General features: G+C 43.3%; 1 protein-coding gene and 2 long non-coding RNA genes across 7 annotated transcripts in view; 2 read left to right on the forward strand and 1 right to left on the reverse strand.

The window, feature by feature from the left end:
* Nucleotides 1-24,358, forward strand: part of PIP4K2A (phosphatidylinositol-5-phosphate 4-kinase type 2 alpha) — a 184,728-nt gene that overhangs the window by 29,446 nt on the left and 130,924 nt on the right.
* Nucleotides 4,962-10,128, reverse strand: LOC146399542 (uncharacterized). Its single transcript, XR_014818056.1, has 3 exons — nt 9,899-10,128; nt 8,238-8,282; nt 4,962-7,575 (listed from the first exon to the last, which is right to left on the reverse strand). It is a non-coding gene; the product is annotated as an uncharacterized LOC146399542 (long non-coding RNA).
* On the forward strand, nt 12,663-17,410 carry LOC146399543 (uncharacterized). Of its 2 annotated transcripts, XR_014818036.1 has the most exons (3): nt 12,663-12,747; nt 13,360-16,470; nt 17,293-17,410. It is a non-coding gene; the product is annotated as an uncharacterized LOC146399543 (long non-coding RNA). The 2 variants fall into 2 exon arrangements; XR_014818035.1 differs by lacking the exon at nt 12,663-12,747 and having other exon boundaries at nt 12,889-16,470.

Consider the following 24,358-nt stretch of genomic DNA (forward strand, 5'->3'; position numbering starts at 1 on the left):
GGTGATGCCAGATCCTTAATCCACTGTGCCTGGCGGGGATGGAACCTGTGTAGGAACCAGTGCTCCAGAAACGCCACTGATCCCCTTGCACAGACAGCAGCGACTCCTTCCTCGTCTGTCTTTTTTGACATGAAAGCTTTTGCTGCTTTTGCTAAAGAAAAGCTGGGCTGTCAGTGGAGACCCTGCCAGGTGTCGTCCCAGCACCGTCCCCTTTTGCAGCAGCCATGCTTTGCTGGTTGTCCTTGATGGGTTCCTCATTTTCCAAGGTAAATGTCTTTATGTGCTCAAGTCATATGTTCCCTTGGTGAGGTCCCTGGAGCAGTCCCTGTGTCTGTTTCATCTGAGGGGTTGGTGACATCGCAGACCAGTTGGTGTGGTGGGGTGGCCTAGAGGAAGGGTGGGGGCGGGGAAGCGGGAGGGGAGAGGGGAGCCTGAAGGACTCAGGCAAGCGGGGCTTTGGGAACAATGCTCCCAGAAGAAACACCTGGCCCAGAAAGAAGAGGGTGGGTTGGTGTCTTGCAAGTTACAGACAGACTCGTAGATGAACCCTTAAGTGGGTCCTTTCTTGAATCTAGGTCTTGATTATATTGGATTATTTGGAGAATGTGATAACTTACAACAAGCCCAGATCCTTTGCTCTCGGTTCCAGGCGAGCACATAGGGAAGGAACTGAATGGAAATAGCAATGCCTCAGCTTTTGCGGATAAAAACATTTCATGCTTTTAGCGCCCATGCAGTTTTCCCACCAGAGGCCAGCCCTGCTGGTGAAGAAATATGCACCTACCTTCTACACGGTGGTTCTTTGTGCCTGATATTGGAGACTCTTTTCAAGTTTATTAGATATAATCCTTCATTTTAAGTCTGTGCAGAATCCTATTCTCTGTTGATACCCTCTTTTAACTCTTGATACCATATTTTAACTCCTTTGTGTTATGTGATCACTTTCAGATTTTTCTATTCAGAAAATGTTCTTCTTTAAAAAATGTTTCATGTAGTTTTCATTTCAGTGGGCCCTTTACTCATCTCTAATAAGAGGGGAACTATACTCAGTGTCAAATTTAAAATATTGAAATGGTGTGGTAACCTACTTGTTACCACACTCGCCTTTATTCATAGATTAAAACAGAAAGCAGAGCTTGCTTGCTTTAATTATTGATGGGCTCTTTAATCTAGAATAACTGCCAGGAAGGAAGCAGTCTTTTTGACACCTATTCATATTCCAAGCCTCTAAAAGGGACCCAGCGATTCAGTGTTTTCTCCCTCAGTTCCTTTGTGGGGTTTGGTTAAGACCTAATCCATGGACACGATTGGGAGATCTGGTGTTTCCTTCGTAGATACGAACAACTACCTAGGAGTTCAAGTTGTCCAAGGATGAAGTCAGCTGCCTGGGAATAATGAACTTCCTGTTCCTGAACTTATACCGACTCTGTGCTGGGTCAGCACGTTTCACAGTTGTTGTTTTTCCATAGCGGTAGACAAGATGTGTAAACATTCACACACACAGCAACTCTCAGGGGCAGATTGGGCTGGGGCGGCCTTCCTGACCCACAGCCGGAAGCCCACCCCTTCCCCCGCAGTCAAGAGTGAATATCCAAGCGAGAGGCGAAGAGATACAATAGTCTCTCTCTCCCCCCCCTTTTTTTTTCTTTGCTTTTTAGGGCCACACCTAAGGCATATGCAAGTTCCAAGTCTAGGGGTGAATCAGAGTGGCGTCTACCGCCTCTGCCACAGCTTGCGGCCACACCAGATCCTTAAACCGCTGGGCAGGGCCAGGGATCGAAACCACATCCTCATGGACACTAGTTAGGTTCGTTACCGCTGAGCCACGATGGGCACTCCGACATACAAAAGTCTTGAATCTGCTCATGTATAAAAAGTGAATTATTACAAAAGTATAATTATTATTGATGTCAAATAACCAAGAACACAGCTGCTAATTGAGCATTGTCCCCTTACCAGTGTGCGTGCCTGCAGTTGACAACAGCTGCCCCCAAAGCCTGTCCTTGTCCCAGGTGCCAGCACCAGGTGGGTGATAGGATTAGGCAGGCTTTAACTTTCTTTCTTTTTGAAATTAAAGTATAGTTGATTTACAATGTTATATTGGTTTCAGGTGTATAACATAGTGATTCAATATTTTTATAGTTTATACCCCATTTAGAGTTATTATAAAATATAGGCTGTATTCCCTGTGCTCCACAGTATGTTCTGTGTCTTATTTCATATATTGTAGTTTGTGCAGCTTTTAACTTTCTTGACCCTGGGACTCTGAGTCTGTGTCATGACCAAACATTCACAGGGAACATTTTATTTTAATGGCTCACTTTTCTTCTGAAATTTATTACAGTCGACATTATGATTCAGAGAAGTAGAGACTTATATCTTAGACCATTCTGCCTATGTTGCAGTAAGTACTTGACCCAGTACTAAATATAAAATCACTGGATGGAGTTCGCTGGTGGCCTAGCAGTTGAGGATCCGACATTATCACTGCTGTGACACAGGTTCGATCCCTGGCCCTGGAACTTCTGCGTGCTGTGGGTGCAGCCAGAAAAAAAAAAAAAAAAATCATTGGGTAAATAAAAGGAAATCAATTGAAGGATATGCATAGATACTTTGTTAAACTCCTCTTGAAAGCCACATGCATAAAATCTCTTAGGCTTTGTAATTATACATTATAATTTTCACTGCATTATCTTTAAACACTCAAAGCAGAATCATTTTAAGAATCAAAATCCTGATGAACATGTAAACCTTAGAATCCCAGAAAAAAATAATACACATGGCCTCTCTGCCATAGTTGACGTTAAATGGCAAGATGGTCACCAGTAATGAGGATTTTTTTTCTTTACATTTGTTGCACAAGCATGCAAGTAATCCTGCCTAAGCCACTGCTTTACTGGACTGGACTCTTGCTGAAACAGCCAACAATACGAGAAGGAAAGCAGCTGTACTCGTTGCACTAAAGAGAAACAGCTGTGAGCAAGATGGGCCTAAGAAATGCTGTAAGGACCCCCCAAAGCAGGACTCGAAATGATACGGCAAGGCAGGGAAATGCTAGGAAACAGTATTAATAGACTGGGCTTTTCCCCAGAAATTTTCAGAGTACTTGAGGGCACTCTGCAGATGGTCACTCTGCCATCCGCTGAGATGTCATAGCAGTTTCCAGCAGGTGACTCTGCTTCCAAGGGTGATGCCCCAGGTGACTGTGGTAGCGTGTAGGTCAGGGGTCTGCTGATAATAAGGAGCTTGAGCTGATACTGTGTATTGGGAGGGAGCTTCCAGTTTTCTGATAGACCTGAATGATGTTGCACTAATATAATTTTTTTTTCCAGAGATAGGAATTATGTTTAAGAGGTTAGGAGAGCTGGTGGGCGTATATGGTTTTATTATAAATATATGTACACAAAAGGGTATAGTGACACAAACAGGTACAGTCCAAGGAATAATGGTAAACACATTGGATGTAACCCCGGGGAGGGGGCTGCACAGAGAGATGGGCTTTAAAAGTTTTTTGACAACGTCAAAAGAAGTGAGAGCATGGCTGTGAGGAAAGGAGCACGGGACAGGGACACAGGATATTTAACGTTGACTGTTCACACCATAGACGTTGATGCTGGTTTTTAATAAAACAAGAAGCAGACAGTCATATCTTTGAGATTGCTAGAATTTACATTTTGATAATAAGCATTTACAGATAGGAGAACTGCAAAGCAATGGGGACGATAAGGTAAAAGGTGATTTGCTTCAGATCTGAAACTGCAGGAGTGGGCGGTTGTGTACAGAGAACTGAAGTTAGCCCATTTAGAACCACAGCAAAAAAAAAAAGAAGAAGAAAAAAAAAGAGTCTGCATTATACATAGAAAGGATCAGGATCCAAACTTGTTATTTCACAGCAGGTTCACTGAGGCTGTTTCTAGCAGGTATTTGCCTGATGTGCTTTCTACTGCAGCCAGTGATGGATCCAAGGCAGTTTTAAATATTTCAAGATCTTATATTTTGAATCATGAGTATGCTTGGGTGTGTGTGTGCGCGCGGGCTGTTTGGTAGAAGGTTTAAGAGCAACTAAAAGATGGATCAAACCAAATGAAGAAATTATAGTCACAAATAACTCTTCCGTTTCAGAAGGTGAAGCCGTGATTAAAAACAAAAAAGCATAGGAGTTCCCATCATGGCGCAGTGGTTAACGTATCTGACTAGGAACCATGAGGTTGTAGGTTCGATTCCTGGCCTCGCTCTGTGGATTAAGGATCCAGCGTTGCCGTGAGCTGTGGTGTAGGTTGCAGATGCGGCTCGGATCCTGCGTTGCTGTGGCTCTGGCGTAAGCCGGCAGCTACAGCTCCGATTTGACCCCTAGCCTGGGAACCTCCACATGCCACAGGTACGGCCTTAGAAAAGACAAAAAACAAAAAAACCCAAAAAGCACAGACTGCACTGACACTTCTTTACCAGTCCCTGCGGAATTGAACAAAAGTTAGTTGTTGATGCCTGAGGAGGAAGGTTTATGATAAAAGAAAATAGCTTCTGTTTGAACGTTTACAAAGCAGCTGTACCTTTGTCACCGGCTTCACCTTTACACAGCCCCGAGAGGCCAGAGGGCATGGGTCAGCTTTCACATGGGACAGGTGTGAAAACAGCTCAGAGAGAGCGTGTTGGCTGGGTTGACCCTGTAAGGGCTGGGGTCAGGCTCAAATCCAGCTCTGACTCAGGTCCTGGGCACTCGTCCCACCTTCTTGTTTGAAAAACTCAGCATCATTACACCCCGCGTGTGGAGTCTGTCTCTATGGTGACTTCAGTGGTGATGGCAAACTCTACATAATGAAGTGAAAATGTAAAACGTGAATGGTATTCAGACCCTGCAGGAAAGCCTTGACTCTGGCATTAGCGGAACTTTGGAGGGTGGGGGTCAGGGACAGTAACTGGTCACCTCGTAGGTCACCTGCTAAGAGGCTGGGGATAGAACAGGGTGAGTGTATTGACTTGATCCAATGTTACGTTTCCTCGTTTTTATTTGTACTATACTAGCATGTAAAATAAGGTTTTTTCCCCCCCTGGGTATCAGAGGTAGCCTCTGCTAGGTAGAAAAAGCAGAAGGACCCAAAAGATCAGTCTTGTGTGAGAGAAGGACCGCAGGTCACACGGTAGATGATCACACACTGTTTGTTTCCCAGGGTGGGGGTCATGCCAGCATTTTCTAGGCAGTGATGCCCGTTTAAAGATTATCCTGTTCTCTTCTGATGCCTGGTGATAACACCAAGTATCCCAAACAAGTGCTAATGCCTCCTGTTGACCCCAACGTCAGGTCTTGGTTGTGTCCCCCCACCCCCCCAATAAAGGCTGAGAGCCAAATTCAGATCAGAAGGAGCCTGACAGGTCTGGCTGGTTCAGTGTCGGAGCAGATACTGTTGGTATTTTAGAGGCTGTGAGTCCGTCTGTCCTCATCAGCTGGCTCCCACCACCACCACTAGCACCAAGAGTGTTGTTTGTTCCCTTTGTGTTTTTTTTTTTAATTTTGTTTTTTATTTTTTTAATGGCTGAACCCATGGCATACGAAGTTCCCAGGCCAGGGATTGAATCTGACGTATGCCGGATCCTTTAACCCACTGCGCCAGGCCAGGGATCAAACCTGAGCCTCTACAGCAACCCGAGCCGCTGCAGTCAGATCCTTAACCCACTTGGCCACAGCAGAAATTTCCCTTTGGTATGTTTTTAGCTAAACTGACAAGTGTCTAGTCACTTGCCCTCTTTTTTTTTTTTTTTTTTTTTTTTTCTTTTTTTAGATTCATGGGTACTGTTAATGTGATCATCAATATTTTACCCCCTTCTTTTGGGCTTTTATTGTCTCTCAAAAGCAAAGTGTTCTGGAGGCTCAAAATTCTTCCTTCGTCTTTAAATCACATAGGCTTTGAAGTCCTGTCTCTGTTCCATCCTGTGATGTTACCAAACTTTTTAGTATTTGCAGGGTTAAGGTAAACCGAATCTTTGGGTTTTTGTTTTTTTTTTTTAATTTTATTAGGATATAGTTGATTTACAGTGTTGTATTAGGTTCAAGTTTACAGCACAGTGAATCCGTCATAATATACATACCTCCGTTCTTTTTTCTCATTTAGGTTATCACACAACGGTGAGTAGAGCTTCCTGTGCTTCACAGGAGGTCCTTGTGCATTGTCTATTTTACATATATTTGGTGTTAATCCCGTCTTCTCCATTTATCCCTCCCCCACCAACTTTTTTTTTTTTTTTTAAATCAGGTAAATAAAACACTACACTGGGAATAAAATGCCCAGAATAGGGTAGTTTTCTGATTTTTAGGTTGCAGGCATTTTCTGGTAAATAAAGGCAAGGTGTGCTGACCCGAGGTTTGGAGGCTGTTACTGTCTCCTGGGAAAGGAAACAAACGGGCCTTAGTGTTGTTAGTAACAAAACAAGGTTAAACTGATGGTGTACGTAGTGAGAAAAGCTAAATGGAAAGTAAAATGGCTTTTAAGTTGAACAGTTTGAGGGGAGTGAGAAATTCAGTAGCTGCTGGTTGACTGTTCGACACAGGAAATACATGTGGTTGTGTATCTAAGGCTCTCAGCAGAGTATCTCCTCTTTTGGCATTTTCATCACATCTCTTGAATTAACTGTAGCACAGGGCTTGGTGAACTATAGCCTGTGGGCCAAATCGGGCCCCATGCCTGTTTTTTTTAGGGCCCTTGAGCCAAGCATGGTTTTTGCACACAACCTAAGAATATTCTTTTTTTTTTTTAATAATTAAAAGAATATTTTGTGACAGGTGAAAATGATATGACTTTCAAATTCGATGTCCATAAGTCTTTTTGAAACACAGCTACACTCATTTTGTTTGTATGTGGCCTGTAGCTGCTGTTGTGCAGAGGTGACTAGTTGAAACAGAGACCATATACCCCACAAAGCCTAGAATATTTACTGTATACCTGCTAGAGCCAGATATTACTAAGACCCCGAATTAGAGTTTTCTTTTTTTTTTCTGTGATTTTTTAAAAACAATTACAAAGTTTTAGCAAACACCTTGTGATTTTTATCAAATGAAAGGGCCAAGTTTTTTTTCACTAGAGTGAATCTCTTATTTTATAAGAACCGTAGAAAAGAGGGGCCATATAGCAGCCGTTCGCCAGAAACCAAGTTCATCTATTGTGTATCTATCTCAACAGCCAAGGGCTCACTCGGTTGGAAATTGGTTTCTTCTGGGTCTCTGTCTCCAAACTGTCTGCAAACAGGTTCGCCAGCAATTCCTCCCATTGTGGTGCACACCTGACTGCTTCTCTCCCCGAGACGTGGAGCCTGCCTCTCTCCCTGTGAATCTGGGCTGGCCCTCGGAATTGTTTTGACCAGTGGACTGTGGGCTTGTGATGCTGTGTGACCTCAGGTACAGGCCTCCCGCCGTCCTATTTTGCCCTCTTGAAAACCAGCCTCGGAGTTCCACTTGGTGGCTCAGTAGTAACGAACCCAACTAGTATTCATGAGGACTCAGGTTCAATCCCTGGCCGCGCTCAGTGGGTTAAGGATCCGGCATTGCCATGAGGTGTGGTATAGGTCACAGAGGCTGCTCGGATCCTGCATTGCTGTGGCTGTGGTGTAGGCTGGCAGCTGTAGCTCTGATTCGACCCCTAGCCCAGGAACCTCCATATGCTGCGGGTGCAGCCCTGAAAGGACAAAAAAAAAAAAAGAAAACGAAAACCAGCCTCCAGACAAGGAGGCCTGAGCTGGACTCTCTCATGATGAGATGGGGCAAAGAGGAGAAGGCAGGCCCTCCAGCCGGCAGCCATCCCCAAGAGCCAGAAGTCGGGTGGTCCTCTAGGAGAGCTGAATGGAGCCTTTCTCGAATGGTGACCCTCGTAATTATGAGCCAACAAGAGGGTGGTGGTTTAAACCACTGTGTTTTGGAGGCTTTGTTATGCAGTGTTACCCAGTGGAAAAGGCTTGGGGATATATGTGACTTTTTGCTGTGAAAGACGAAAGGGAGAGAATAGTCTGGTGCATGTGGATCACCTGAAAAATCGTTATTTTTATGATTGTAAAGTAATGTATGCTTCTTGGAGAAAATTTAGAAAAAAACAAAATTCTAAAACACAATATTTAAGTTACCATTCTGCCATCTAGAGAGAATCCCTATTAGTTCTAGCCTCCCCCCACTCCCACTTTTTAGGGCCACACCTGTGGCATATGGAAGTTCCCAGGCTAGGGGTCAAGTTGGAGCTACAGCTGCCAGCCTACACCACAGTCACAGCACGGGCTCTGAGCCGCATCTGCAGTCTGCATCACTGCTCATGGCAATGCCAGATCCTTAACTCACTGAGAGAGGCTAGGAATTGAAACTGCATCCTCGTGGATACTAGTCGGATTTGTTTCTGCTGCTCCAGAACCGCCCCCCTTTTTTAAATTTACAAATGTACTCTTACTTTATAAAATTTTAAGTATATATAGTTTTGTACTCCACTTTTTTTGTATGGTAGGAACTCTTTAATGTCATCTTTTTGATTATAGCCATCCTGGGGGGTGTGTGGTGGTATCTCGTGGTTTTGATTTGCTATTCCCTAATGGCTAATGATGTTGAGCATCTTTTGATATGCTTACTTGCCATTTTCATATCTTTTTTGAGAAATCTCTATTCAAATATTTTGCCCATTTAAAAAATATGTTGTCTTGGAGTTCTCGTTGTGGTGTAGTGGTTAATGAACCTGACTAGTATCCATGAGGATGCGGGTTCAATCCCTGGCCTTGCTCAGTGGGCTAAGGATCTGGCATTGCCGTGAGCTGTGGTATAGATCACAGATGTGGTTTGGATCTGGCATTGCTGTGGCTGTGGCACAGGCTGGCAGCTATAGCTGATTTGACCGCTAGCTTGGGAACCTCCATATGCTGAGGGTGCGGCCCTAAAAAGACAAAAAAATAAAAATAGGTTGTCTTTTTATTATTGAGTTGTAAGAATTCTTCTGGATACAAGTCCCTTACATTGGAGATGAACTTTGCAAATCTTACCTCACATCTTATGGATTTTCTTTCACTTTCTTGATAGCATTGTTTGCAGCATTAATGTTTTCAATTTCCATGTTAGTCCAGCTTATCCAATGGTGGTATTGTTGCTTCTGCCTTTGGTGCCACATCTAAGAAATGATTGCCCTCTGAGAAATGATTGCCTAAGCCAAGGTCACAAAGATTTTAGAGAATTTTAAAGTACTACATTATTTTATTCATTTATTTTCAACTCTATAGGTTGTGTTCCAAGTTTTTGTTTTTAATGGCGACCCCCTCCAGGATAATACCTATGGAGTGCATTGTTTTAACAGCTGTATAATATTCTATGATGGGAGAATAGACTACTTTCCATAGAGTGACACCGTGAAAGAAATGCAGGGAGGTTTGGAAACGGCCACTAAGTAAAGTATCTCAGTGTACCACATCTTCCATTTGCATTTATTTTGGGAGACCACATAAAGAAATGCACAGACCCAGAGTATATTGATGTATAAGCTAATGGGATCACTCTGGGGGAAGTGGAACCTCTGCTGCCTCTTTGCTGAGGTCTTGTAACTGGTATTTAATTTCTTAGATTGAAAGGGGGATCAGCAGGGCTAAAAAGAACGTACCTGATGTTTTTCAGGCACTTGTGACGGAATAAAGACATTTAAAAAATAAAGTCAAATAATTAAAATCAAATAGAATTTTTACATTGTTTATTCCTACTTGTTTAAAAGGAGTGAAAACCTAGAGGAGTTTTAACTTATGTGCTGGCCCTGTAAAATCTACTTTAGCATAATTATTGGTCAGCTTTTCATTGAAAAGAACCAGAGTGGTAGGGCGTGTTTTATTATTTTTAGATTCCTTTAAGAGTCCTTAGTGGCCTATCATATTTGACTCTACCTGCGACCTATGCCACACCTGCGGCAATGCCAGATCCTTAACCCACCGCACCACAGCGGAAACTCCTTGACTTTCTATTAATGGAAACTTTAAGACTTTTCAAAAGTAGAGAGAATAGGAGCTCCCTGGTGGTCTAGCAGTTAAGGATCCCACATTGTCACTGCTGTGGCTTCATGTTGCTGCTATGGCACTGGTTCGATCCCTGGCCCAGGAACTTCTGCATGTAGGTGGGCAAGTCCAAAAAAATTATATAAATAAGCGGAATAGTGTACTGAGCCCACAGGAACCTGTTCCTTGTCTTCAGCATTTAGCCTCTCAGAGCCAATTCTGTCTTGTCATTCTGCATAAGCATCCCATCCAGCAGCCACTAGGGCCGTGGCTGTTGAACATGTGAATGGTGGCAATTCCGAATGCAAATGCGCCACCTGACAGCCTGTTTGGACATTCTGCCCTCCCTGCTAGGGACTCCTCAAGGAATTCTTCCCTCACCCCCGTATCTAAACAAACCTCCCCCAGCCCTATCCCGTGTACACCCCTTGTCTGTTTCCTTTATAACCGCAGCTTTAAACTGGTCGTTACTTAACTCTTTGACTTGCCTGGTGAGTTTCAGTCTGACTTCCCATGATACTGGAACTTCCAGGATGGGCAGACTGTGCTGGACTCACCAGTGACTGGCCAGGGACTAACCAGTGAGCCAACAGGCCACAGCAGGGATGCTCGACCCACGGAAATCAACACCTCCTTTTTTGCAATCATGTGTTGTAATCTCCTCTGCTATCTTTTTGTGAAACCCACAGATTACAGAAACCACACATGTAATTTTTTTTTTTTTTTAATTTTCCCACTGTACAGCAAGGGGGTCAGGTTATCCTTACATGTATACATTACAATTACAGTTTTTCCCCCATTTTTTTTTTGTAATTTTTTTAAAAAAATGAGCAGAATGCTGTAACTAGAATGTCAAAGAGAAATGGAAGGCGTTGTAATAAAATAATGTGCTTTTTTTTTTTTTCTTTTTTTCTCTTCATATTTCTAGTATTGGCAGTGTGACCTGTATCGGACTAACCCTGTGCCAGATATGGTCCTAAAGTCTGGTCAATGTCTTTATAACACACACACACACACACACACACACACACACACACACACACACACGGCACTGACAGTCCTGAACTGCTTGGTCCCTTGGTGACTTCCAGTCTCCCCTCAGGAAGTATCAGAGAGGCCTGTCCCGAGTCCCTTCTACGGAATGGTAACCGCCATCCTTCCCATCCGTCTTAGCTCAGTCTTTTCCCCATAGCACCTGCCATTCTCTGTACATTGACTTTTTTTTTTTTTTTGTCTTTTTGCTATTTCTTGGGCCGCTCCCGCGGCGTATGGAGGTTCCCAGGGTAGGGGTCAATTCGGAGCTGTAGCCACCGGCCTACGCCAGAGCCACAGCAACGTGGGATCCGAGCCGCGTCTGCGACCTACACCACAGCTCACGGCAACGCCGGATCGTTAACCCACTGAGCAAGGGCAGGGACCGAACCCGAAACCTCATGGTTCCTAGTCGGATTCGTTAACCACTGCGCCACGATGGCAACTCCCCATTGACTTTTTTGAATTGTCTCCTCAACTGAGAAGCTCCGTGAAGGCGAGCTTTTTTCTCGTTGGTCCTTCACCATGTCCCTTTAGCACCTAGAGCAGTGCTTGGAATATAGCAGGTGCTCAGTCTGTTTTCATTGAACAAATGAATCCTTTCCTTCTTGCTTTGCTTCTTCAGCAAGAAGGGCCTTTGAATAGCTGGACTGTGGGCCACTGTGCAAACAGTGTCCCTCATCAGCCCGTCTTGGAGTCTGCACATTCCCTTTCACCCTTGTCCTTGCACGTGGGGAGTGTGTCAGACGAAGAGTTTCACCATCTATAACTTTTTCCAGCCACCTTCAGATTTTTATAGACTGTCCTTCTTGACATGGCCTCGTGGGCATGAAACGCTGTCTTGTGGAGGAAGTGAGGCAGAAAGCTGAGAGGTGACCAGTTTGATGGTTGAACTGTATAGATTCTGCTTCAGACTGACTGGTACTCAGCGTCTTGGAGCCGTCACTGTGCCCTTTGGGAATGATGCCTGCTTAGTGGGAAGTTCTGTTGATGCTCGTTCCTAAAAGAAGGGGACATGTTTTAATTCATGCAGATGTGGTCTCCCTTTATTTGCTATTTAATGCAGCTTGGTCAAGAGTCTGATCAAGTGGGAAACTTTGTGAAATGAAAGCCCCTCTTATCCAGACCAGCGTCTCTGAGCCTATGCTGTCGATGGAATGGGACAGAGGAAAAATGCTCTCCTGGGAACCTCAGGAGGAGACGGAAAGTAGAGAGGCACGGAGAGGAGAGGGGGCCAGCCGCCAGGTCACAGAGCAGGCGGGCGGAGTAGCATGAGGGGCTGCAGCCCGCCTCCCTGCCTGCGAATGGTAGTGGGGCAAATACTGACCAGCATTCCCAGGGCCTTTAAGTGATAGATCATGCACAATAAATTATGTCGTTGTACCAAAATGTAAATCGGTGTCCCTCTTCCACGTCAGGAAACGTCAGAGAGTGCTTGAAGATGATGATCAAGAACTAGAAAGGCGCTAACGCTTCCTGGCCTTTGTCTCTGCCCCTGATGCTCTATAGCATGGACGTGACAGCCCTTTCCAGGCAACCATCCATTTTCCTTACTTATGATGGCTAGTTCATTGGCCTGCCTTCTTTTTTTTTTTTTTTTTTTTTTTTTTGTCTTTTTAGGGCTGCACCTTCGGCACACGGAAATTTCCAGGCTAGAGGTTCATTCGGAGCTGTAGTTGCCGGCCTACACCACAGCCACAGCAACACGAGATCCAAGTCGCATCTGTGACCTACACCACAACTCATGGCAACACCGGATCCTTAACCCACTGAGAGAGGCCAGGGATCAAACCCGCGTCCTCGTGGATATTAGTTGGATTCGTTACCGCCGAGCCACAACAGGAACTCCCTGACCTGCCTTCTTTACTGGTTTTCCTGAGTTAAAGCCAAGATGTTAGGTAAATACCTCATCGCCATGGTAGCTCCGACAGAATTTCATTGGCTTGTTACTTTCTCTGCTCTGGTATTAATACAGATGTTTCCAGTAATCAATGCACCAGTCAACATTGTATGAGTGATAAACACTGTAAATTGTAAGAAGGAAGGACCAGAAAGCTGTCACATGCTGATGGTGGCCATCCTGAGCTATGTTCTCTTTAAGGCAGTTAAGTAAGATGTCTTTGAGGAATAGTTACCTTGGCTGTCTTTTAACAGCCCAAGTAAAGCCCAGCTGGAAATTTCTTCATAAAATAAATATTTGTCATGCTACAAGGAATCTCTAAAATTCCATTTTGGGAAAATACTCCAGGAGTTCCCGTCATGGCTCAGTGGTTAACAAATCCGACTAGGAACCGTGAGGTTGTGGGTTCGATCCCTGGCCTCGCTCAGTGGGTTAAGGATCTGGTGTTGCCGTGAGCTGGGGTGTAGATCGAAGACGAGGCTTAGATCCCGCGTTGCTGTGGCTCTGGCGTAGGCTGGCGGCTACAGCTCCGATTTGACTCCTAGCCTGGGAACCGCCATATGCCACGGGAGTGGCCCTAGAAAAGACGAAAAAAAAAAAAAAGAAAAGAAAAGAAAAAAGAAAATACTCCCTTCCATTGTCAGCTGGGGTGAACAGTGAGAACCGCACCCCCATTAGTGTCTGGCGGACGGTATTTGCAAACAAAAACATTTGTGGAAGGTGTGACTAGAGGCTGGGGGACCAGCATTTGGGGAGTAAAAGCAGCGAACTTCCCTTTCTTTGCTTCCGAGTCCGTCTGTCTCTCTTTGCTGTAGCCTGGTTCTTAGGAGTCAGAGGTGTCCGAGAAGCCTGGAAACTGCTTTGGAAGGAACAGTTCAGCCAAAGAAGTGATAGGAGGTGCAAAGGATTGCTAGGGAGACTATGTCGGTATAGCCGTTAAGGCTGGTGAACGCTCTGTAAACACCCACCATGAGCAAGGCGGTGCCTGCTGTTTGCTCTAAGACATTAGGGAAAGTGAAAGTCTGCATCCCTGTGGTTAAATGTTTGGTTGTCAGCATGCACAAAATAGACACGACACAGCGTTAGAAACAGGAAGAAGCAGAAGCAAAGCAAAGGTTCTGTGTAAAACTGAGAGGGTAGAGGAGAGAAGACTTGCTTGCCAGGCACATTGCTGCAGAAGAGAAGTTGGTCGTTCGTTGGTGAAATGAATTTCCTTTGGCTGTGCTATTCCTCTGGGATGGCTCTGTGAATTCAATAAAACAAAGCTAAAGAAAAACCTATTCTGTTTGAGGGAATATATAATTAACCCATAGAAATTAGTGCCATCCAGTATATTACTGAGGAAAAAGGATTAAATACTGGTATGAATAAAAATAGTATCTATTATTGTTCTCCCTGTGATAAAATTACAAGGACTGTCAATCATCCTGCGGAAGGGTCTGGTTTATTATAGGCTGGATTGGGAACAGTGCCTTCTATCTCCCTATTACATAATAGTCCACAATTAGATGAATAGTGGGATGTTTTGTTTTGTTTTTTCCTTTTTCTCCGAAGGGTCTGGTGTGACCCTTCTGAGAAGAACAGAAAAGGCAGTTATGGTTGTTTCGGGATTGTGTTTGGTATGTGTTTTAAGTGGTGTTAGAATGATTTGTATATTTTTTGAAATTTCCTTGTGGGTATTGCATGCTACTTTTGAGTTTAATATGCTCTCAAGTTGAAATTAGGACCCCCCCGCCCCCAGACCAGAACTGGGACACCTGGTTCTAGTTGTAGGTCTACCTTTGATGGTTGCGATCATTTTAATGAATTTGTTCATAAACACTGACTGTGCTTTCCTGTGTTAAGTTCTGGGAAAACAAAAGAATGGACCCCAGTTCCTCCCCTTAAAGAATCAATTCAGTGGGGGGATCATCCATTGGAGCATAACGATAACATGTACGGACTATTTTTTTGATGTAGGGAAGGAACCCAAACCATCCTTAGTGAGGAGCAGGGGGGGAAGACTTCCTGGAGGAGGTGATACCTGAACTCCCTCGAAGTTGCTGCCCTGGGGGATCAGGCCATCTGTAGGGCTTCCGGGCCAGAGGGACTCACACAGCAAGTCAGATAGAACCCAGGTCTGTTCAGAGGAGTTACTACTGGCCTAGGGCCACCGTCTGAACAGGGAGGCTGGACGCGAGATCCCTGGGTCTGTTTCTGCACCTGAAATAAGGCTGCGCTAATATTAGAAGGCTTCTAAGGAGCTCATGCATTTTCTTGAAAAATTTTACCTTGCTCCTCTAGGGGAAGAAAAACATCCTTTTTTCCCCCTTTACCCATCACAGCTTTATTGGCTGGGGCCCTGTAAATTAGGCTGACAGAAGACAGATTAGCCAGCGAGAAATAAATGCAGATGTATTAACTTGTGCGCGGTGCACACACCTGTGGTACCCAGTAACGTAAAGGAGTGGTGAGGAGTTGGGGTCTCTCCCTCATTTAGGATGCTAAAGGGAGGAAGAGAGGGTAGCAAATGACTTCTTGGAAGTCACTGGGAGTCCCTGGAAATGGGCCCTTAAAATAATAGATGGTGGATATGATTCCTTGTGAAAACAAAGTCTGTCTGCCTGTGGCACTGACCTCTCTTCTCCAAGAAGGGGAGGTTGGAACTGCTGCCAAGGACAGAGTGTATGACAGGTGAGTTCTGAGAGCTCCTGCATTTAGGTAGATCCAGGATTTCAGGAACCCAGTTGCCTTTCAGCCTAAACGAATTCTTATGCCAGAGTGGCATATTTGGGTGTGTCATATCTCGATCCCCTTTGCTGCTTCTTGATTGATTACCGAGCCTACCTTTTGAGAATGTCGAGGGCTAGGTATTTACTGTTCAGCGTTTGGCAGCACTCTGAACCAGCACATCCTGAATCCAGGTTGACGTGACTCTGGTTTGAGATGGTGTGACTCCTGTTTCCCTGTCTCTATCTGTTGGTTTTTATCTCCCTGTCTGTCTCACATCCCTCCAGGTGTCTGTCTCTTTCTGCTCCTTCCTAATCTCTTCTTCTGGAGTTTATCTCTGCACCCATCTCTCCTGGGCTTAAATGTTCACGTCTGTCTTCTCCTGTGCATGTGGATGTCCCACACATTTGGCTGATTTGTCCCTGTGCATCTTCTCAGGTGCGCTTTTGTATTTTCAGGTATTTGCATTAGTGAGAAATAAGCATCAAAAGAAACTGAAGTGAGCATGTTTTTAAGGTTAAATTACTATGGATAAGGAATCTATCCATTTTCAAAATTCCCTGGAAGCGATGCGAAAGTATAAATATATTCACCCTTTGCGGGCGGTGCTCTGGATTCCGACTGTGCTTTTAGCCCCATCCCTCCCTTAAGGGCTTCTGGGGTTGGGGGTGTGGGGTGGGGGACACTTTGTCTGCCCCTCCTCATGCTCCTGCTGATATGGTATCATGGAATCAAAGGTGTTAGATGGCTAGGCATAAATATATTTTTTTAAACAGCCATACCTGCAGCATATGGAAATTCCCTGAGGCTACGTGCAACACGGGACCCAAACAGTGTCGGTGACCTACACCACAGCTCATGGCAACACGGGATTCCCTAACCCGCTGATCAAGGACAGGAATTGAACCCACATCTTCATAGAGACAGCATTGAGTCCTTAACCCACTGAGCCACAATGGGAACTCCCCTTTATTCTTTCTTTTTTTTTTTTTTAAATAATAACTACATATTGTTGATTGGTCTTTATCCTTAAGAGAATTAGAATGACTGGGAATCTTTCTGAGGGAGAACCTATGATTTAAGTTGAGACATACCTTATATGGCTTTTGTTGTTAGTGCATGTAAATAGCACTATTTACATAGCTGCATATTTTTGTAATAATTTTGACCTATATTGGAGCTTTGGTTGCTGAAAGAAGTTGTTTCATATGAACACTTGATTGGTTATCTTGATAATTTATTCTTCCCAGCGGGTGCCAGTCCAAACATTTTTGTGTTTCTTCATGGTAATGGGCCTGCCTACTCCATGAAAGAACAGCTTTTCTTCTGCATTTAGCTAGAAAAAGATTCTCGGAGAAGAGTCCTGGATTGCTAATTTGTGTGTGTGCATGTGTATTTGCATAATATGTGCAGATTCTTAGTAAATCTGGAAGTTAAGGCAATTAAAAGTGAGAACTGTCTCTTCTCAGTAACCTTTCTTCAAGTCTCAAAATGACATGTCCTCAAGAAGGCCTGCCTTTGGGAGTTCCTGTCGTGGCTCAGCGGAAACGAATCTGACTGTGCAGTAACCATGGGTGTGCAGTAACCATGAGGATGCAGGTTCGATCCCTGGCCTTGCTCAGTGGGTTAAGCATCCCATGTTGCCATGAGCTGTGGTGTAGGTTGCAGACTCGGCTTGGATCCGGCATTGCTGTGGCTGTGGTGTAGGCTGGCAGCTATAGCTCCAATTCAACCCCCGACCTGGGAACTTCCATATGCCATGGGTGTGACCCTAAAAAGCCCCCCCCCCAAAAAAAGCCAAAAAAAAGGGCCTGCCCTGGCTCATTAGACCAGGTTGGACCCCCCCCCCCATTGCTTACGTCATGCCCGTAATTATTCACACAGATGTCGTGGAAGCTCCATATGCCGTCTTATTTATCAAGGTCTCTCCAGCAATGCTGGGCACGCAGGCTGCCCCCTCCCACATGCAGGCCCTAAGGATGAAATGAGATGGTTTAAGTCAACGCCTTAGAACAGTGGCGACCATAGATAGCATGCACTTAACGGATGTCAGCCCTCATTAAAAATAAATCAGTGCCTGTCTCTGTCCAGAAGAGACCTGTAGTCAAGATTCACTAGGTCTTTCTTCCTCCTTCTTTTGTTGCATTTTTATTTATTCCTATTTCTTTCTACAGTTGCTTATTGCCAAGAACGTTAAATAGTATTGAATTAGCTATTTTGATAACATTTTAGACTAATATATTCTTATTTCTACGTGTGTGTATATTTATAAATATATATTATATATACACGCATACGTGTATTTGTATATGTACCTATATATACATACATAGGTATATATATAATCGTTTTCCCCAACTGTTCACTAAGAAATTACTGTAAACACCAGCATTCACCGTAATGCCTGGTGAGTCTTCAGTAGAGGGAAAGGCATTCAAGTAACGGTCCTTTAAGATTTCTGTCGTTTTTAACTACCATGGAGAAGTTTTTAGCTACCATGGAGAAGTATAAAAGTGAGTTCTTACTGATTTAGCTTTGAAAGTGATATAAACAATATAATCCCATTGTGGCAAAAGCAGAAAATATGGATGAGCACAAAATAAAATTACAGTCATTTTATTAATCTCACTACTTAGCCCTTAGAATAGAGCCCACTGCACAGGACAAATGCAGTAAACAGTTGTTGAATGAGAGGACAAATTCACGAACCCATGGAATTTATAGAAAGGAGCCTGCAGAGAATATAAGGGCAGAGCTGTTTACATTGGAGAGAAATTAGTCAATCAGGTAGAATTTGCAGGATGGGTGTGCAGTCTTCCTTTTTAGTTGTCAGAACACGTTCAATTACGTGTGTTGTTTGATTACTCTGTTAAGACCACAATTGATGAAGCACTAAGAGGCGGGCTAGGTCATTGTCATGCTGGCCAGTCACTTATATCTGCTGAGACTCCTCCGACATTGGGGTGAAGCCTTTGTCCCCGTGGCTAGCCCAGCCTCCCTTTCTGTAACTGTGCTCAGTATGTCAGCGACGATCACATGTGTTTCCACTGCACTCCTGCAAATAAACAAATCTGCAGGCTGGGAATCAGAAAACCAATCCGGGAGTTCCCGTCGTGGCTCAGTGGTTAACGAATCCGACTAGGAACCATGAGGTTGCGAGTTTGGTCCCTGCCCTTGCTCAGTGGGTTAATGATCCGGCGTTGCCATGAGCTGTGGTGTAGGTTGCAGACGCGGCTCGGATCCCGCTTTGCTGTGGCTCTGGTGTAGGCTGGTGGCTACAGCTCCAATTCAACCCCCGACCTGGGAACCTCTGTATGCCGCGGGAGCGGCCCAAGAAATAGCAAAAGTACAAAAAAAAAAAAAAAAAAAAAAACCCAATTCTATTTTTTGACTAGTGATGAGTATTTGGCAAAAACTTAAGTCTTCTAGTCCTACCCCACCCCCCCGTACCTGCACCTGGAACTAAATCCATTTGGTTGCTGTTCTCTGAGCTGTGACTTCCTTTCCAGCAGCCTCTGGTCTGAGCTGCTGTGCCCACAGCTCTGCCTCTTTCCGCCACAAGCCTTGCTCTCCTAACTCAGTGGAGGTGAATTATGCAGCTAGTGGTGTCCTTTTCCTTCTTCCTTTCATAGCTTAGTTTCTACTTGAGAGGTTTTTTTTTTTGTTTTTTGTTTTTTAATCATTTACACAAGCTACCTTCCTTTCCTTCTTTTTGATCTACAGCTTCTCCTCTCTTCCTTTTTATCTCTTTCTGTACCAAAAAAAATCTCCCCTGATTATAGTTGAGAACCATATGGTTAGCACTTGTGACACCTATCAGAGAATTTCAGAGCCATACATTTTGAAGTAGCATAAGGCTTAGGCATAGGGTCCCCTATCCTCAGAGTTCTTCTTGAAAACTCTGTAGAAATGTTTCAATTGTCTTTCTCTCCAGTTAAGCATGTTTTTCCTAAACAAATTTAGACTGATAATTTTCTATATAATAGTGTATTACATAGAACTAGCAACAACATGGGTATTGAAACCAGGAGTGTTTCACTAAAAATGAAACATAAAAACATATATACATATGTATGTATATTCTGTATACTTTTTCTGGGGCTGCTCCTGCAGCATGTGGAGGTTCCCAGGCTAGGGGTCTAATTGGAGCTGTAACCCCTGGCCTACGCCAGAGCCCCAGCAATGCCAGATCCGAGCCGAGTCTGCAACCTACACCACAGCTCATGGCAACGCCGGATCCTTAACCCACTGATCGAGGCCAGGGATTGAACCCGCAACCTCATGGTTCCTAGTCGGATTTGCTAACCACTGTGCCATGACGGGAACTCCTATTCTGTATACATATTAAAGAGCCAAATAGTTAACAGAAGCCAGACTTGGAGGTACCTCCCCAAAGTTTGCTATTAAACTGTATTTCATTTGTTTGTTTTATAAAAACAGCCAAAAGTATGTTTTACTTCAAGCACCAGGGTTTAAGTAAAATTTTCTTATATAATTTCCATTAGTGTTTAGTTTTTTGTTTAATGTCAAATGGTGATAGAATGGATATTGCAAAGCAAATTATTTTCTGGTATTTTCAGCAGTGAAACACATGAAACACGTGGAGTTCCCTGGTGGCCTAGTGATGAAGAACTTAGCATTGTCACTGCTGTGGCTCAGGTTCGACCCCTGGCCTAGGAACTTCCACCTGCTACAAGTGCCACCAAAACAAACAAACCCAGTCAGTACTTCATGTACATATGGGTCATAGAATTCTGTGGACCAGTTTCAAAAAACATACCTATATAAAATTAATTTTCTGTTTTTTGTTTTGGTCTTGCTCATGGCATGTGGAAGTTCTCAGCTGCACCACAGCTATGAAAACACTGGAGCCTTAAGCCTTTGCACCCTAAGAGAACTCCTATAACATTAAATTTTAGGGCAAGTTGCATGAGTTGGGAGCTACCTGAGATGTCAGCCTGCAAAGGGCTTTTACTTTGTACCATATTGAAATGTGGTGCAGAGTCATTTAGTTAATTGAGCCAACAATAAAATAAAAGAAAGCAAGCCTTTTTCTAATTAGCCAGGAAAGGCTTAGTTTTCATCTGAAATCACCTTGTTGTCTTTTAGTTAGTGATGGTTCCTGTCGTGGCTCAGTGGTTAACAATCCGACTAGGAACCATGAGGTTTCAGGTTCGTATCCGTGGCCTCGCTCAGTGGGTTAAGGACCCGGCGTTGCCGAGAGCTGTGGTGTAGCTTGCAGACACAGCTTGGATCTTGCGTGGCTGTGGCTGTGGTGTAGGCCGGTAGCTACAGCTCCGATTAGACCCATAGCCTGGGAACTTCCATGTGCGGCAGGTGCGGCCTTAGAAGAGACCAAAAAAAAAAAAAAAAAAAAAAAAGAAAACCACCTACGGAGGAGTTCCCATCATGGCTCAGAGGAAACAAATCTGATTAGCATCCATGAGGATGCAGGTTTGATTCCTGGCCTTGTTCAGTGGGTTAAGGATCCAGCACTGCTGCGAGCTGTGGTGTATGGCTCAGATCTGGCGTGGCTGTGGCTGTGGCCAGCAGCTGTAGCTCCGATTGACCCCTAGCCTGGGAACCTCCACCTACTGAGAAACTTTTAGGGAATTTTTAAAAATTTTAATGCAGAAATTTTGAGAGCAGTTAAAAAATACTGCTTATATGAGTCCACTGACAACTTCAGGATTTTCCATGGTTAAGAGTCATATCAGTTGTGAAAGTGTGACCTACTTCTGTCTCAGAGGGGATTTAAAACTGGTGTTCAAAGTTTTTTCCCCAAGTTGTTTTTACAAGTGGGGGAAAACTGTCTGAAAGACACATGTATTTTCTAATCAGGAAATACAAGAAAAGGATTCTCTTTTGAGGAGAATTTTAATCTCTAACCCTCCCATTTTAATGTTTTAGTGTGAAGTGTGTGTCTAGGGAAATGCATGTAACACGAAAACTCTTTCCTTTGTCAGGTGTTAATTGTTTTCATGACCATGAGTTTTATCAACGACCCTTTATTTGTTGAAAAATGATTAAAACCACATTGATGTGACTTTCCCACTTAAAACTTTTGGATGAAAGCCAATACATTCAAAGCCAAGGAGTTTATAGTGAGATCTTAAGTTATTTGCTGCTATAATTGTGATTTGATATTCCCTGAAATAAATGACCCAGTATTTGAAGAGTGGTGTGCTGTATATGAATACACACATCAAAATTTGCTGGTTACTCTCTTTTTCCTACATGAGAAATTTAATTTAAGGCTGTTGAATGAAATTTGATTGAACTGTAGTTATTTTAATTTCCTTGCTACTTGATCAAGATCTTGCTCTTTTAAGCATCAGATGAAACCATTAATAGTCACACTCTTATAAGCTAAAATAAGGTGTTTTATATGATGTGGAAAATATTATTCTGAATCTGATGAAGAATTTCTGTGCTGTCAAAACACTTTATGTATATATATATTTATATATATATATATTTTACAAAGTTATAGTCTGTGGGTTGGAAACATATATATATATTTTTTTTTTTTTTTTTACAAAGTTATAGTCTGGGTTAGCATTTTTTCTTCCCACTTTATTTGGTATGATTATTAATTGTCAATGTCTTATTTAAAGGTAAGTTTTCCTAAAGCAAATAGTGAATTGGATTCACCTGCCTTTTTTACTCACAGCCTGTAAAATGGCATCAGCCAATGATGAGCTTCTTGCAGCAATGAGAATGACTAAGTGTTTCGGTTTCTGCCCTGACATTAACACTCTTAGCTGCATAGAACGATGAAAACCTTTTTAAAAAACTAAGGGGAAGATGCGTACTTGGGGAGCCCACGGGTAGGGTTTATCAAATGCAGGTGACTACTCAAAAAGCTCTGTTTCAGGAGTTCCCGTCATGGCTCAGTGGTTAACGAATCCGACTAGGAACCAACCATGAGGTTGCGGGTTCGGTCCCTGCCCTTGCACAGTGGGTTAACGATCCGGCGTTGCCGTGAGCTGTGGTGTAGGTTGTAGACGAGGCTCGGATCCCGCGTTGCTGTGGCTCTGGTGTAGGCCGGTGGCTACAGCTCCGATTCAACCCCTGGCCTGGGAACCTCCATATGCCGCAGGAGTGGCTCAAGAAAAAGACAAAAAAAAAAAAAAAAAAAAAAAAAAAAAAAAAAAAAAAGCTCTGTTTCAGAGGGGCTTAAACTCGGTGTCTGGCGGGGCCTGTAGAAAAGTAAGTGCCCGGAAACAGTGCAGTGAGCAGAACCACAGTTGGGGTCGTGCAGACTGAATCGAGCGCTTCTTGATGATAAGCCGGCCCCAAGATGTTGACAGAAGGCTGCGTTGGGTTTGGAGCAGCTTTCTGAGTCGATTTTAAAGCTGGTCCTTGGTTCTCCCTAAGTATTTGATTATATCTCTTTGGATCTATAACTTTTCAAAATAGATTCTCTAAATTAATGCCTTCCTGCTGCATAAAAAACTCCTCTTTCATAGATTGGGAAGAGAGGCCTTGAAAGGTCCTGGTTTCCTTTGTGACTTTTGTACATACTTAGTTTTTTCCACTGTATAGATGGCCAGCATAAAAACTGTGGTAGATCATCAGTAAGTTATTCAATATATTTTAAAGTCATTGTAGTGCTCAGCATTTTTCAGATGTTTCTTTTGAAATTCATGGTGGAAAACTTTACATTATTTTCTGTGTCCCTTGAGTGGCCTTAATGATTAGATAAGAGTGTTAGTGGGAGGAGTTCCTGCTGTGGCACAACTAGATCAGTGGCATCTCTGCAGTGCCAGGATGCAAGTTCGATCCCCAGCTGGCACAGTGGGTGAAAGGATCCAGCATTGCCACAGCTGCAGTGTAGGTCACAACTGTGGCTCAGATCTGATCCCTGGCCCGGGAATTCCATATGCTGTGGGACAGTCAAAAAAGAAAAAAAAAGTGTTAGTGGGAAACAAATATAGTATTAAAAGTAGCACAAACAATATCATTAGAATTTGGGGAGAATAATATAAATGTGATTAGTGAGTATTTAATTCTTTTCCTCAGCATATAAATGATAAATCAGTATTTAATTGGTCAACTTTATTAGAAGCCTATCTCAAACATTGTTAGAGAATGTTATATGTTTATAATCTTTCGGGGAAACTATCTTTTAATATCTATCAATATTAAAAGTGTATAGAGAGTGTACACACAGCCCAACTCCTGATAACCTATTCCCTAGAAATAAAAGCACTGGTTAGTAAGGTTTTATATGCACAAGTATATTTATTCCATGATTGTGTATAGTGTCAAAATATTGGAAACAAAGCGAATAGCCTTCAGTAGTGGAATGGCTAGATAAATTGTATTACAGTCATACTCAGGGATACTAAGTATCTATTAAAAGTGAGTTAGACCAATTGGGAAAGAGACCAGTTGGGTGAATTCTATGATGTAGCTTAGAGAAAGAAAAATTCAGAGAAGTATATGTAGTAAGATTCCAGATTTTAAAATGACAAAGTATCTGTGTGGGTTTTTTTCTTTCTCTTTCTTTCTTTTTTTTTTTAATGTAAATTGTTTTGTTTTTCCTCTTCTGCATGGCTATTGTTGTCATACCTAGGAGCCAAGCTGTCAGTGTTGGCTCTGTGGTTTGGGAGGGGCAGGAAGGTTAGGGGAAAAAAAGTGAAGTGGTAAGACAGATACAGAGCCAGTTGTTTATATAAAAGTATATATGTGTATATATTATGTATATGTCTCCATATGAAT

Source organism: Sus scrofa, chromosome 10 (genome assembly GCF_054392235.1).
Source record: "Sus scrofa isolate SSC_HxYL_T2T_F1_AM1 chromosome 10, Sscrofa_HxYL_maternal_Yorkshire_Landrace_v2.0, whole genome shotgun sequence".
Lineage (NCBI taxonomy): Eukaryota > Metazoa > Chordata > Mammalia > Artiodactyla > Suidae > Sus > Sus scrofa.